General features: G+C 43.9%; 3 pseudogenes; all 3 read left to right on the top strand.

Annotated features, from left to right (window-relative positions):
* The first annotated feature begins 3102 nt into the window (after positions 1 to 3102).
* LOC135032902 (U1 spliceosomal RNA) lies at positions 3103 to 3281 on the top strand (annotated as a pseudogene).
* A 4547-nt stretch (positions 3282 to 7828) lies between these two features.
* On the top strand, positions 7829 to 8007 carry LOC135032903 (U1 spliceosomal RNA; annotated as a pseudogene).
* A 4547-nt stretch (positions 8008 to 12554) lies between these two features.
* On the top strand, positions 12555 to 12733 carry LOC135032904 (U1 spliceosomal RNA; annotated as a pseudogene).
* Positions 12734 to 13677: the final 944 nt, after the last annotated feature.

Here is a 13677-nt window from a genome sequence, read left to right on the forward strand (position 1 = left end):
TGGTGTGGGGCTCATGTTGGCTATGCCCCAGCCCCTGAAGCATTCAAGCTGAATTCTTGCAGCAGCTGGGCACTGTAACAGCTCCAGAGCTGCTCTGTAAGGCAAGTAAAAGGGTGTGGGCCCTGCAGCACTACCTGTAGTTCGCAGATGGATTTGCCGCCATAGAATGCGCCTGCTGAATCGTGTTACAGATCCAGAGAGCAATAGTCTGCTTTGAAGCAGGGGTGCCAATCTTGTTGGCTGCATACAGGACAAACAGTGCTTCTGTTTTTCTGACTCTAGCCGTTCTGGCCACGTAAATTTTCAAAGCCCTGACCACATCAAGGGACTCGGAATCCTCCAAGTCACGCGTAGCCACAGGCATCACAATAGGTTGGTTCATATGAAAGGATGATTCCACTTTTAGCAGGAATTGAGGACGGGTCTGCAATTCCACTGCCACCGCGCTACAACCCCGGCCGACGCAATTGCCGGTCTGAGTAAGGTACCAGAATGTGTGTAAATGGACTTTAGGGTAACCTCCTGCTTGCGGTCAGCAGGGTCCCTGATGGTAGCCGTATCCTGGGATGGCAGCGCTACCTTTTTGGATAAGCGTGTCAATGCTTTATCAACCCTAGGGGAGGATTCCCACCGTATCCTGTCCATTGGCGGGAAAGGATACGCCATAAGAATCCTTTTGGGAATCTGCAGCTTTTTGTCTGGAGATTCCCAAGCTTTTTCACATAATTCGTTCAACTCATGTGAGGGGGGAAAGGTTATCTCAGGTTTCTTTCCCTTATACATGTGTACCCTCGTGTCAGGGACAGGGGACTCTGTGATGTGCAAAACATCTTTTAGTGCAATAATCATATATCGAATACATTTAGCCAATTTTGGCTGTAACTTTGCATCATCGTAGTCGACACTGGAGTCAGAATCCGTGTCGGTATCTGTGTCAACTATTTGGGATAGTGGGCGCTTTTGAGACCCCGAAGGTCCCTGCGACATAGGGACAGGCATGGGTTGACTCCCTGACTGTTCCCTAGCTTCAGCTTTGTCTAATCTCTTGTGTAATAAGTTTACATTAGCACTTAAAACATTCCACATATCCATCCAGTCAGGTGTCGGCGTTGTCGATGGAGACACCACATTAATTTGCTCCTGCTCCTCTCTAGGAGAGCCTTCTACCTCAGACATGTCGACACACGTGTACCGACACACCATACACTCAGGGAATCCTCTTATCTGAGGACAGTTCCCCAACAAGGCCCTTTGGAGAGAGAGAGAGTATGCCAGCACACACCCCAGCGCTATATGACCCAGGAAAAAAACACAATAATTTTATGTTTACCCAGTAGCGCTGTATTTCCATATATATATGCGCCTAATTATGTGCCCCCCTCTTCTTTAAGACCCTCTTTCTACCGTGGTATAAGCAGGGGAGAGTCCGTGGAGCTTCCCCTCAGCGGTGCTGTGGAGAAAATGGCGCTGGTGAGTGCTGAGGGAGAAGCCCCACCCCCTCAGCGACGGGCTTCTGTCCCGCTCAAATATAGTAAAAAAAAGGCGGGGGCTCTTATATATATATACAGTGCCTAGCTGCATATATATTTATTTTGCCAAAGAGAGGTCTATATTGCTGCCCAGGGCGTCCCCCCTGCGCCCTTCACCCTTACACTGACTGCCGTGTGAGAGGTGTATGGGAGCAATGGAGCACAGCTTTACTGCTGTGCGTTACCTCAGTGAAGATCATGAAGTCTTCCGCCGCCTCTGAAGTCTTCTTTTCTTCTCATACTCACCCGGCTTCTATCTTCCGGCTCTGCGAGGGGGACGGCGGCGCGGCGCTGGGACGGACGGCGAGGGTGAGACCTGCGTACCGATCCCTCTGGAGCTAATGCTGTACAGTAGCCTAAGAAGCAGAGCCTATCAACTCACAGAAGTAGGTGTGCATCTCTCCCCTCCGCCCCTCGATGCAGGGAGTCTGTTGCCAGCAGGCTCCCTGAAAATAAAAAAATCTAACAAATATACTTTCTGTCAGGAAACTCAGGAGAGCTCCCTGAAAAGCACCCAGTCTCCTCTGGGCACAGTAGTAAACTGAGGTCTGGAGGAGGGGCATAGAGGGAGGAGCCAGTGCACACCCAGATCTAAAGTCTTTCTTAAAGTGCCCATGTCTCCTGCGGAGCCCGTCTATCCCCCATGGTCCTTACGGAGTCCCCAGCATCCTCTAGGACGTAAGAGAAAAATTATGCTGGCAGAAAAATCCAATTGAGTGATTAAACAGCTCCAGAGCTGCTCTGTAAGGCAAGTAAAAGGGTGTGGGCCCTGCAGCACTACCTGTAGTTTGCATTGTGCATTGGAAGCCTAGTTTGCTGTCTGTTTCCACTTCTTTTTTCTTGAGCCCCTCCCGTCTATACCCTTGTGCACTATCCTGACTTCTCTTCCCGTCTGCTTACTTTGTGCCTTCCAAAGCACAATGCAAACTACAGGTAGTGCTGCAGGGCCCACACCCTTTTACTTGCCTTACAGAGCAGCTCTTGAGCTGTTACAGTGCCCAGCTGCTGCAAGAAATCAGCGTGAATGCTTCAGGGGCTGGGGCATGGCCAACATGAGCCCCACACCGAAGGAGGGTGGGGGTGTTTAATGCGAACTAGGGGTCTCGCACAATGCGAACTACAGGTAGTGCTGCAGGGCCCACACCCTTTTACTTGCCTTACAGAGCAGCTCTGGAGCTGTTACAGTGCCCAGCTGCTGCAAGAAATGTGAACTAGGTGTCATCCAAGTGCCGCAAAAGGCCGCCATGCCCTGCACGCCCCTTTTCTCTTTTCATATGCAGACGAGGGTTGAAGCCAACTTTGACCCACTGCTTGGATGACATCGCCATATGCAAATCCATCTGCTGCAGGCCTTCCCCCAGGAATGCTTGCACTAGTTGTTGCATTTGGTTTGTTGTTTGGGGGTGCTTCAGTATTAGGCAGCCTTCTGCCCTCCCATGTTCATCTGAAAATATGTGTTCTCCCTGCAGTTGTTGTCCCCAGATGAGAGTTCCCTTGTGCTGCCTCAGTTGAATCTCCTTTACTTGACAGAGATGTGCCTGAGCAGCGGCCCTCCCCAGCCCTATCCCAAATCATACTTATTTTGCATAGGAGATACCATGGTCATGAAGACTGTTCTCCCAGGGAGCGGTTCATTCATTGCATTCTGGGTATGCTGACCCCTGTGATTTCCCCAAATGTGGGAAACTCGACTGCATTATTTAATGCGAACTAGGGGTCATCCAAGCACCGCAAAAGGCCGCCATGCCCTGCATACCCCTTTTCTCTTTTCATAAGCAGACGAGGTTTGAAGCCAACTTTGACCCACTGCTTGGATGACATCACTTGCTGCCTTTCCAATGAAGCAAGTTTAATTTAATAATAGGTGAAAAACCATCCCTACAAAGGTGTTAATCAGATACTTGGCTTTGTGGACACTTTTCAGAGCACAAATTTGTTAGCATAAAATAAAGCCAGAAAATGAAGAGCTGTTTAATCACTCAATTGGATTTTTCTGCCAGCATATTTCTTTTTCTCTGCAACCCACTGCTAAATTGTGCTTCCTAGCTGTTTTTATAAAATCACTGAATCAAATCTAACTCTGATTACATCAGAGAAGGCCAGGTACCCTACACCATAACAGGGGGTTTGAAATTTTGACTTGTCTACTTAAAGATCACCAAAATCTGATAACAAGGTCAATTAAGTCTCTGGGTGGGATTGAACCACCAACCTTTTGGTTAATAGCCTTACACACTAACTGATTGCGCCACAGCAACACTTTGCAAAAGTTCATACTGACAAAGGCTAATAAGCATTCATCTAGAACGATTCCTAGAAACATTTTAAAAAGTCAATAATGTGGAGAGTTTTTGTAAGATGTTTCTTCCATCAACCAATGAAGAAACACATTGGTACTTTCCCATGATGAGTGAGTGCTTCAGGATCTTTTGCACTTACATGTGCAGCAGAGTACTGTAATGGAAGTGCTGGGTCCATAACCCAGAGGTAGGCAGATTGAAACTATCCTCTGCTATATGCATTTTTTTTTGTTAATTAAAGTAATCCAAAACTGGGATTGATATTTTTGCTCTTTTATTTTTACTTAAAGTACAATAACTTTTACCATTTTAATTTGTTTTAATAGTATATTGACAGTATTGTTTTCTTTCAAAAATCCAATTAATTTTCTTTACCCGATTATTAAAATGGTAATTGACAAAAACAAACTACATTGTCACCAGAAGAGCAATACAAAATGTACAAGTGATATATTAAAATCATCTTTCCAGCTTGAATTTCAATGATGCATTGGGGCAATGATTTTGTGAGAAACATCTTCACCCTTAAATAAAGATTTTCTTAATTCCTTACCTGTGTGCTAATTAGATATCACCTTGTTTTCATATTAAACAGACTTCCACATGAGAAAACAGCAAAGATGCAGTGGCGTTAATGTTTCCTGGTGTCAACCTGTATTATTTCCGTAGATATTGAAATGAGGATGCATCTTGCTGCCTTTCCAATGAAGCAAGTTTAATTTAGTAATAGGTGAAAAACCATCCCTACAAAGATGTTAATCAGATACTTGGCTTTGTGGACACTTTTCTGAGAACAAATTTGTTATCATAAAAATAAAGCCAGAAAATGAAGAGCTGTTTAATCACTCAATTGGATTTTTCTGCCAGCATTTTTCTTTTTCTCTGCAACCCACTGCTAAATTGTGCTTCCTAGCTGTTTTTTTTATAAAATCACTTAATCAAATCTAACTCTGATTACATCAGAGAAGGCCAGGTACCCTACACCATAAGAGGGGGTTTGCAATTTTGACTTGTCTACTTAAATATCACCAAAATCTGATCACAAGGTCAATTACGTCCCTGGGTGGGATTGAACCACCAACCTTTTGATAAATAGCTGAACACACTAACCGATTGCGCCACAGAGACACTTTGCAGAAAATACATACTGACAAAGACTAATAAGCATTCATCTAGAACGTTTCCTAGAAAAACTTTAAAAAGTCAATAATCTGGAGAGTTTTTGTAAGATGTTTCTTCCAGCAACCAATGAAGAAACACATTGGTACTTTCGCATGATGAGTGAGTGCTTCAGGATCTCTTGCACTTACATGTGCAGCAGAGTACTGCAATGGAAGCATGCTGGGCCCATAACCCAGAGGTAGGCAGATTGAAACTATCCTTTGCTATATGCATTATTTTTTTGTACATTAAAGTAATTCATAACTGGGATTGATATTTTAGCTTTTATTTTTACTTAAAGTACAATAACTTTTACCATTTTAATTTGTTTTAATAGTATATTGACAGTATTGTTTTCTTTCAAAAATCCAAGCCACTGCATCTTTGCTGTTTTCTCATATGGAAGTCTGTTTAATGTGAAAACAAGGTGATATCTAATTAGCACACAGGTAAGGAATTAAGAAAATCTTTATTTAAGGGTGAAGATGTTTCTCACAAAATCGTTGCCCCAATGCATCATTGAAATTCAAGCTGGAAAGATGATTTTAATATATCACTTGTACATTTTGTATTGCTCTTCTGGTGACAATGTAGTTTGTTTTTGTCAATTACCATTTTAATAATCGGGTAAAGAAAATTAAGTGGATTTTTGAAAGAAAACAATACAGTCAATTATAAGGGCACGGTCGTGCCCTTATATTAAGGCTGAATCGAACAAACGGAATTCTCCCATAGGGAACTTCTGAGATGGGGGCATGGTGTTTGAGGGGCTACACCTCAAAACTGATTGGACGTACTGAGCTGAAATTTGGTATGGACGCGTAGAATCGTCACCCGCTGCTGCAGGACAAATTTCAGGGCAAAATAATAAAAAATGAGGAATTGGGAGTAAGCTAAATTTCCAACTGTCAGTTTTTTTCTGCCACTCCCTCTGTGGCTTTTTGACAACGTTTTCCCATAGAGTGAATGAAGATTTTTTTGGGAAGGCATAAGTCAGGATAGAGGACGAATTAAGACTTGGGGTTTGTTTTACTAGATAGAGTAAACACAATAATTTTATGTTTACCCAGTAGCGCTGTATTTCCATATATATATGCGCCTAATTATGTGCCCCCCTCTTCTTTAAGACCCTCTTTCTACCGTGGTATAAGCAGGGGAGAGTCCGTGGAGCTTCCCCTCAGCGGTGCTGTGGAGAAAATGGCGCTGGTGAGTGCTGAGGGAGAAGCCCCACCCCCTCAGCGACGGGCTTCTGTCCCGCTCAAATATAGTAAAAAAAAGGCGGGGGCTCTTATATATATATACAGTGCCTAGCTGCATATATATTTATTTTGCCAAAGAGAGGTCTATATTGCTGCCCAGGGCGTCCCCCCTGCGCCCTTCACCCTTACACTGACTGCCGTGTGAGAGGTGTATGGGAGCAATGGAGCACAGCTTTACTGCTGTGCGTTACCTCAGTGAAGATCATGAAGTCTTCCGCCGCCTCTGAAGTCTTCTTTTCTTCTCATACTCACCCGGCTTCTATCTTCCGGCTCTGCGAGGGGGACGGCGGCGCGGCGCTGGGACGGACGGCGAGGGTGAGACCTGCGTACCGATCCCTCTGGAGCTAATGCTGTACAGTAGCCTAAGAAGCAGAGCCTATCAACTCACAGAAGTAGGTGTGCATCTCTCCCCTCCGCCCCTCGATGCAGGGAGTCTGTTGCCAGCAGGCTCCCTGAAAATAAAAAAATCTAACAAATATACTTTCTGTCAGGAAACTCAGGAGAGCTCCCTGAAAAGCACCCAGTCTCCTCTGGGCACAGTAGTAAACTGAGGTCTGGAGGAGGGGCATAGAGGGAGGAGCCAGTGCACACCCAGATCTAAAGTCTTTCTTAAAGTGCCCATGTCTCCTGCGGAGCCCGTCTATCCCCCATGGTCCTTACGGAGTCCCCAGCATCCTCTAGGACGTAAGAGAAAAATTATGCTGGCAGAAAAATCCAATTGAGTGATTAAACAGCTCCAGAGCTGCTCTGTAAGGCAAGTAAAAGGGTGTGGGCCCTGCAGCACTACCTGTAGTTTGCATTGTGCATTGGAAGCCTAGTTTGCTGTCTGTTTCCACTTCTTTTTTCTTGAGCCCCTCCCGTCTATACCCTTGTGCACTATCCTGACTTCTCTTCCCGTCTGCTTACTTTGTGCCTTCCAAAGCACAATGCAAACTACAGGTAGTGCTGCAGGGCCCACACCCTTTTACTTGCCTTACAGAGCAGCTCTTGAGCTGTTACAGTGCCCAGCTGCTGCAAGAAATCAGCGTGAATGCTTCAGGGGCTGGGGCATGGCCAACATGAGCCCCACACCGAAGGAGGGTGGGGGTGTTTAATGCGAACTAGGGGTCTCGCACAATGCGAACTACAGGTAGTGCTGCAGGGCCCACACCCTTTTACTTGCCTTACAGAGCAGCTCTGGAGCTGTTACAGTGCCCAGCTGCTGCAAGAAATGTGAACTAGGTGTCATCCAAGTGCCGCAAAAGGCCGCCATGCCCTGCACGCCCCTTTTCTCTTTTCATATGCAGACGAGGGTTGAAGCCAACTTTGACCCACTGCTTGGATGACATCGCCATATGCAAATCCATCTGCTGCAGGCCTTCCCCCAGGAATGCTTGCACTAGTTGTTGCATTTGGTTTGTTGTTTGGGGGTGCTTCAGTATTAGGCAGCCTTCTGCCCTCCCATGTTCATCTGAAAATATGTGTTCTCCCTGCAGTTGTTGTCCCCAGATGAGAGTTCCCTTGTGCTGCCTCAGTTGAATCTCCTTTACTTGACAGAGATGTGCCTGAGCAGCGGCCCTCCCCAGCCCTATCCCAAATCATACTTATTTTGCATAGGAGATACCATGGTCATGAAGACTGTTCTCCCAGGGAGCGGTTCATTCATTGCATTCTGGGTATGCTGACCCCTGTGATTTCCCCAAATGTGGGAAACTCGACTGCATTATTTAATGCGAACTAGGGGTCATCCAAGCACCGCAAAAGGCCGCCATGCCCTGCATACCCCTTTTCTCTTTTCATAAGCAGACGAGGTTTGAAGCCAACTTTGACCCACTGCTTGGATGACATCACTTGCTGCCTTTCCAATGAAGCAAGTTTAATTTAATAATAGGTGAAAAACCATCCCTACAAAGGTGTTAATCAGATACTTGGCTTTGTGGACACTTTTCAGAGCACAAATTTGTTAGCATAAAATAAAGCCAGAAAATGAAGAGCTGTTTAATCACTCAATTGGATTTTTCTGCCAGCATATTTCTTTTTCTCTGCAACCCACTGCTAAATTGTGCTTCCTAGCTGTTTTTATAAAATCACTGAATCAAATCTAACTCTGATTACATCAGAGAAGGCCAGGTACCCTACACCATAACAGGGGGTTTGAAATTTTGACTTGTCTACTTAAAGATCACCAAAATCTGATAACAAGGTCAATTAAGTCTCTGGGTGGGATTGAACCACCAACCTTTTGGTTAATAGCCTTACACACTAACTGATTGCGCCACAGCAACACTTTGCAAAAGTTCATACTGACAAAGGCTAATAAGCATTCATCTAGAACGATTCCTAGAAACATTTTAAAAAGTCAATAATGTGGAGAGTTTTTGTAAGATGTTTCTTCCATCAACCAATGAAGAAACACATTGGTACTTTCCCATGATGAGTGAGTGCTTCAGGATCTTTTGCACTTACATGTGCAGCAGAGTACTGTAATGGAAGTGCTGGGTCCATAACCCAGAGGTAGGCAGATTGAAACTATCCTCTGCTATATGCATTTTTTTTTGTTAATTAAAGTAATCCAAAACTGGGATTGATATTTTTGCTCTTTTATTTTTACTTAAAGTACAATAACTTTTACCATTTTAATTTGTTTTAATAGTATATTGACAGTATTGTTTTCTTTCAAAAATCCAATTAATTTTCTTTACCCGATTATTAAAATGGTAATTGACAAAAACAAACTACATTGTCACCAGAAGAGCAATACAAAATGTACAAGTGATATATTAAAATCATCTTTCCAGCTTGAATTTCAATGATGCATTGGGGCAATGATTTTGTGAGAAACATCTTCACCCTTAAATAAAGATTTTCTTAATTCCTTACCTGTGTGCTAATTAGATATCACCTTGTTTTCATATTAAACAGACTTCCACATGAGAAAACAGCAAAGATGCAGTGGCGTTAATGTTTCCTGGTGTCAACCTGTATTATTTCCGTAGATATTGAAATGAGGATGCATCTTGCTGCCTTTCCAATGAAGCAAGTTTAATTTAGTAATAGGTGAAAAACCATCCCTACAAAGATGTTAATCAGATACTTGGCTTTGTGGACACTTTTCTGAGAACAAATTTGTTATCATAAAAATAAAGCCAGAAAATGAAGAGCTGTTTAATCACTCAATTGGATTTTTCTGCCAGCATTTTTCTTTTTCTCTGCAACCCACTGCTAAATTGTGCTTCCTAGCTGTTTTTTTTATAAAATCACTTAATCAAATCTAACTCTGATTACATCAGAGAAGGCCAGGTACCCTACACCATAAGAGGGGGTTTGCAATTTTGACTTGTCTACTTAAATATCACCAAAATCTGATCACAAGGTCAATTACGTCCCTGGGTGGGATTGAACCACCAACCTTTTGATAAATAGCTGAACACACTAACCGATTGCGCCACAGAGACACTTTGCAGAAAATACATACTGACAAAGACTAATAAGCATTCATCTAGAACGTTTCCTAGAAAAACTTTAAAAAGTCAATAATCTGGAGAGTTTTTGTAAGATGTTTCTTCCAGCAACCAATGAAGAAACACATTGGTACTTTCGCATGATGAGTGAGTGCTTCAGGATCTCTTGCACTTACATGTGCAGCAGAGTACTGCAATGGAAGCATGCTGGGCCCATAACCCAGAGGTAGGCAGATTGAAACTATCCTTTGCTATATGCATTATTTTTTTGTACATTAAAGTAATTCATAACTGGGATTGATATTTTAGCTTTTATTTTTACTTAAAGTACAATAACTTTTACCATTTTAATTTGTTTTAATAGTATATTGACAGTATTGTTTTCTTTCAAAAATCCAAGCCACTGCATCTTTGCTGTTTTCTCATATGGAAGTCTGTTTAATGTGAAAACAAGGTGATATCTAATTAGCACACAGGTAAGGAATTAAGAAAATCTTTATTTAAGGGTGAAGATGTTTCTCACAAAATCGTTGCCCCAATGCATCATTGAAATTCAAGCTGGAAAGATGATTTTAATATATCACTTGTACATTTTGTATTGCTCTTCTGGTGACAATGTAGTTTGTTTTTGTCAATTACCATTTTAATAATCGGGTAAAGAAAATTAAGTGGATTTTTGAAAGAAAACAATACAGTCAATTATAAGGGCACGGTCGTGCCCTTATATTAAGGCTGAATCGAACAAACGGAATTCTCCCATAGGGAACTTCTGAGATGGGGGCATGGTGTTTGAGGGGCTACACCTCAAAACTGATTGGACGTACTGAGCTGAAATTTGGTATGGACGCGTAGAATCGTCACCCGCTGCTGCAGGACAAATTTCAGGGCAAAATAATAAAAAATGAGGAATTGGGAGTAAGCTAAATTTCCAACTGTCAGTTTTTTTCTGCCACTCCCTCTGTGGCTTTTTGACAACGTTTTCCCATAGAGTGAATGAAGATTTTTTTGGGAAGGCATAAGTCAGGATAGAGGACGAATTAAGACTTGGGGTTTGTTTTACTAGATAGAGTAAACACAATAATTTTATGTTTACCCAGTAGCGCTGTATTTCCATATATATATGCGCCTAATTATGTGCCCCCCTCTTCTTTAAGACCCTCTTTCTACCGTGGTATAAGCAGGGGAGAGTCCGTGGAGCTTCCCCTCAGCGGTGCTGTGGAGAAAATGGCGCTGGTGAGTGCTGAGGGAGAAGCCCCACCCCCTCAGCGACGGGCTTCTGTCCCGCTCAAATATAGTAAAAAAAAGGCGGGGGCTCTTATATATATATACAGTGCCTAGCTGCATATATATTTATTTTGCCAAAGAGAGGTCTATATTGCTGCCCAGGGCGTCCCCCCTGCGCCCTTCACCCTTACACTGACTGCCGTGTGAGAGGTGTATGGGAGCAATGGAGCACAGCTTTACTGCTGTGCGTTACCTCAGTGAAGATCATGAAGTCTTCCGCCGCCTCTGAAGTCTTCTTTTCTTCTCATACTCACCCGGCTTCTATCTTCCGGCTCTGCGAGGGGGACGGCGGCGCGGCGCTGGGACGGACGGCGAGGGTGAGACCTGCGTACCGATCCCTCTGGAGCTAATGCTGTACAGTAGCCTAAGAAGCAGAGCCTATCAACTCACAGAAGTAGGTGTGCATCTCTCCCCTCCGCCCCTCGATGCAGGGAGTCTGTTGCCAGCAGGCTCCCTGAAAATAAAAAAATCTAACAAATATACTTTCTGTCAGGAAACTCAGGAGAGCTCCCTGAAAAGCACCCAGTCTCCTCTGGGCACAGTAGTAAACTGAGGTCTGGAGGAGGGGCATAGAGGGAGGAGCCAGTGCACACCCAGATCTAAAGTCTTTCTTAAAGTGCCCATGTCTCCTGCGGAGCCCGTCTATCCCCCATGGTCCTTACGGAGTCCCCAGCATCCTCTAGGACGTAAGAGAAAAATTATGCTGGCAGAAAAATCCAATTGAGTGATTAAACAGCTCCAGAGCTGCTCTGTAAGGCAAGTAAAAGGGTGTGGGCCCTGCAGCACTACCTGTAGTTTGCATTGTGCATTGGAAGCCTAGTTTGCTGTCTGTTTCCACTTCTTTTTTCTTGAGCCCCTCCCGTCTATACCCTTGTGCACTATCCTGACTTCTCTTCCCGTCTGCTTACTTTGTGCCTTCCAAAGCACAATGCAAACTACAGGTAGTGCTGCAGGGCCCACACCCTTTTACTTGCCTTACAGAGCAGCTCTTGAGCTGTTACAGTGCCCAGCTGCTGCAAGAAATCAGCGTGAATGCTTCAGGGGCTGGGGCATGGCCAACATGAGCCCCACACCGAAGGAGGGTGGGGGTGTTTAATGCGAACTAGGGGTCTCGCACAATGCGAACTACAGGTAGTGCTGCAGGGCCCACACCCTTTTACTTGCCTTACAGAGCAGCTCTGGAGCTGTTACAGTGCCCAGCTGCTGCAAGAAATGTGAACTAGGTGTCATCCAAGTGCCGCAAAAGGCCGCCATGCCCTGCACGCCCCTTTTCTCTTTTCATATGCAGACGAGGGTTGAAGCCAACTTTGACCCACTGCTTGGATGACATCGCCATATGCAAATCCATCTGCTGCAGGCCTTCCCCCAGGAATGCTTGCACTAGTTGTTGCATTTGGTTTGTTGTTTGGGGGTGCTTCAGTATTAGGCAGCCTTCTGCCCTCCCATGTTCATCTGAAAATATGTGTTCTCCCTGCAGTTGTTGTCCCCAGATGAGAGTTCCCTTGTGCTGCCTCAGTTGAATCTCCTTTACTTGACAGAGATGTGCCTGAGCAGCGGCCCTCCCCAGCCCTATCCCAAATCATACTTATTTTGCATAGGAGATACCATGGTCATGAAGACTGTTCTCCCAGGGAGCGGTTCATTCATTGCATTCTGGGTATGCTGACCCCTGTGATTTCCCCAAATGTGGGAAACTCGACTGCATTATTTAATGCGAACTAGGGGTCATCCAAGCACCGCAAAAGGCCGCCATGCCCTGCATACCCCTTAATTTTCACCCAGGGACGTAATTGACCTTGTGATCAGATTTTGGTGATATTTAAGTAGACAAGTCAAAATTGCAAACCCCCTCTTATGGTGTAGGGTACCTGGCCTTCTCTGATGTAATCAGAGTTAGATTTGATTAAGTGATTTTATAAAAAAACAGCTAGGAAGCACAATTTAGCAGTGGGTTGCAGAGAAAAAGAAAAATGCTGGCAGAAAAATCCAATTGAGTGATTAAACAGCTCTTCATTTTCTGGCTTTATTTTTATGATAACAAATTTGTTCTCTGAAAAGTGTCCACAAAGCCAAGTATCTGATTAACATCTTTGTAGGGATGGTTTTTCACCTATTACTAAATTAAACTTGCTTCATTGGAAAGGCAGCAAGATGCATCCTCATTTCAATATCTACGGAAATAATACAGGTTGACACCAGGAAACATTAACGCCACTGCATCTTTGCTGTTTTCTCATGTGGAAGTCTGTTTAATGTGAAAACAAGGTGATATCTAATTAGCACACAGGTAAGGAATTAAGAAAATCTTTATTTAAGGGTGAAGATGTTTCTCACAAAATCGTTGCCCCAATGCATCATTGAAATTCAAGCTGGAAAGATGATTTTAATATATCACTTGTACATTTTGTATTGCTCTTCTGGTGACAATGTAGTTTGTTTTTGTCAATTACCATTTTAATAATCGGGTAAAGAAAATTAAGTGGATTTTTGAAAGAAAACAATACAGTCAATTATAAGGGCACGGTCGTGCCCTTATATTAAGGCTGAATCGAACAAACGGAATTCTCCCATAGGGAACTTCTGAGATGGGGGCATGGTGTTTGAGGGGCTACACCTCAAAACTGATTGGACGTACTGAGCTGAAATTTGGTATGGACGCGTAGAATCGTCACCCGCTGCTGCAGGACAAATTTCAGGGCAAAAT

This window comes from Pseudophryne corroboree, unplaced genomic scaffold (genome assembly GCF_028390025.1).
Source record: "Pseudophryne corroboree isolate aPseCor3 unplaced genomic scaffold, aPseCor3.hap2 scaffold_555, whole genome shotgun sequence".
NCBI lineage: Eukaryota > Metazoa > Chordata > Amphibia > Anura > Myobatrachidae > Pseudophryne > Pseudophryne corroboree.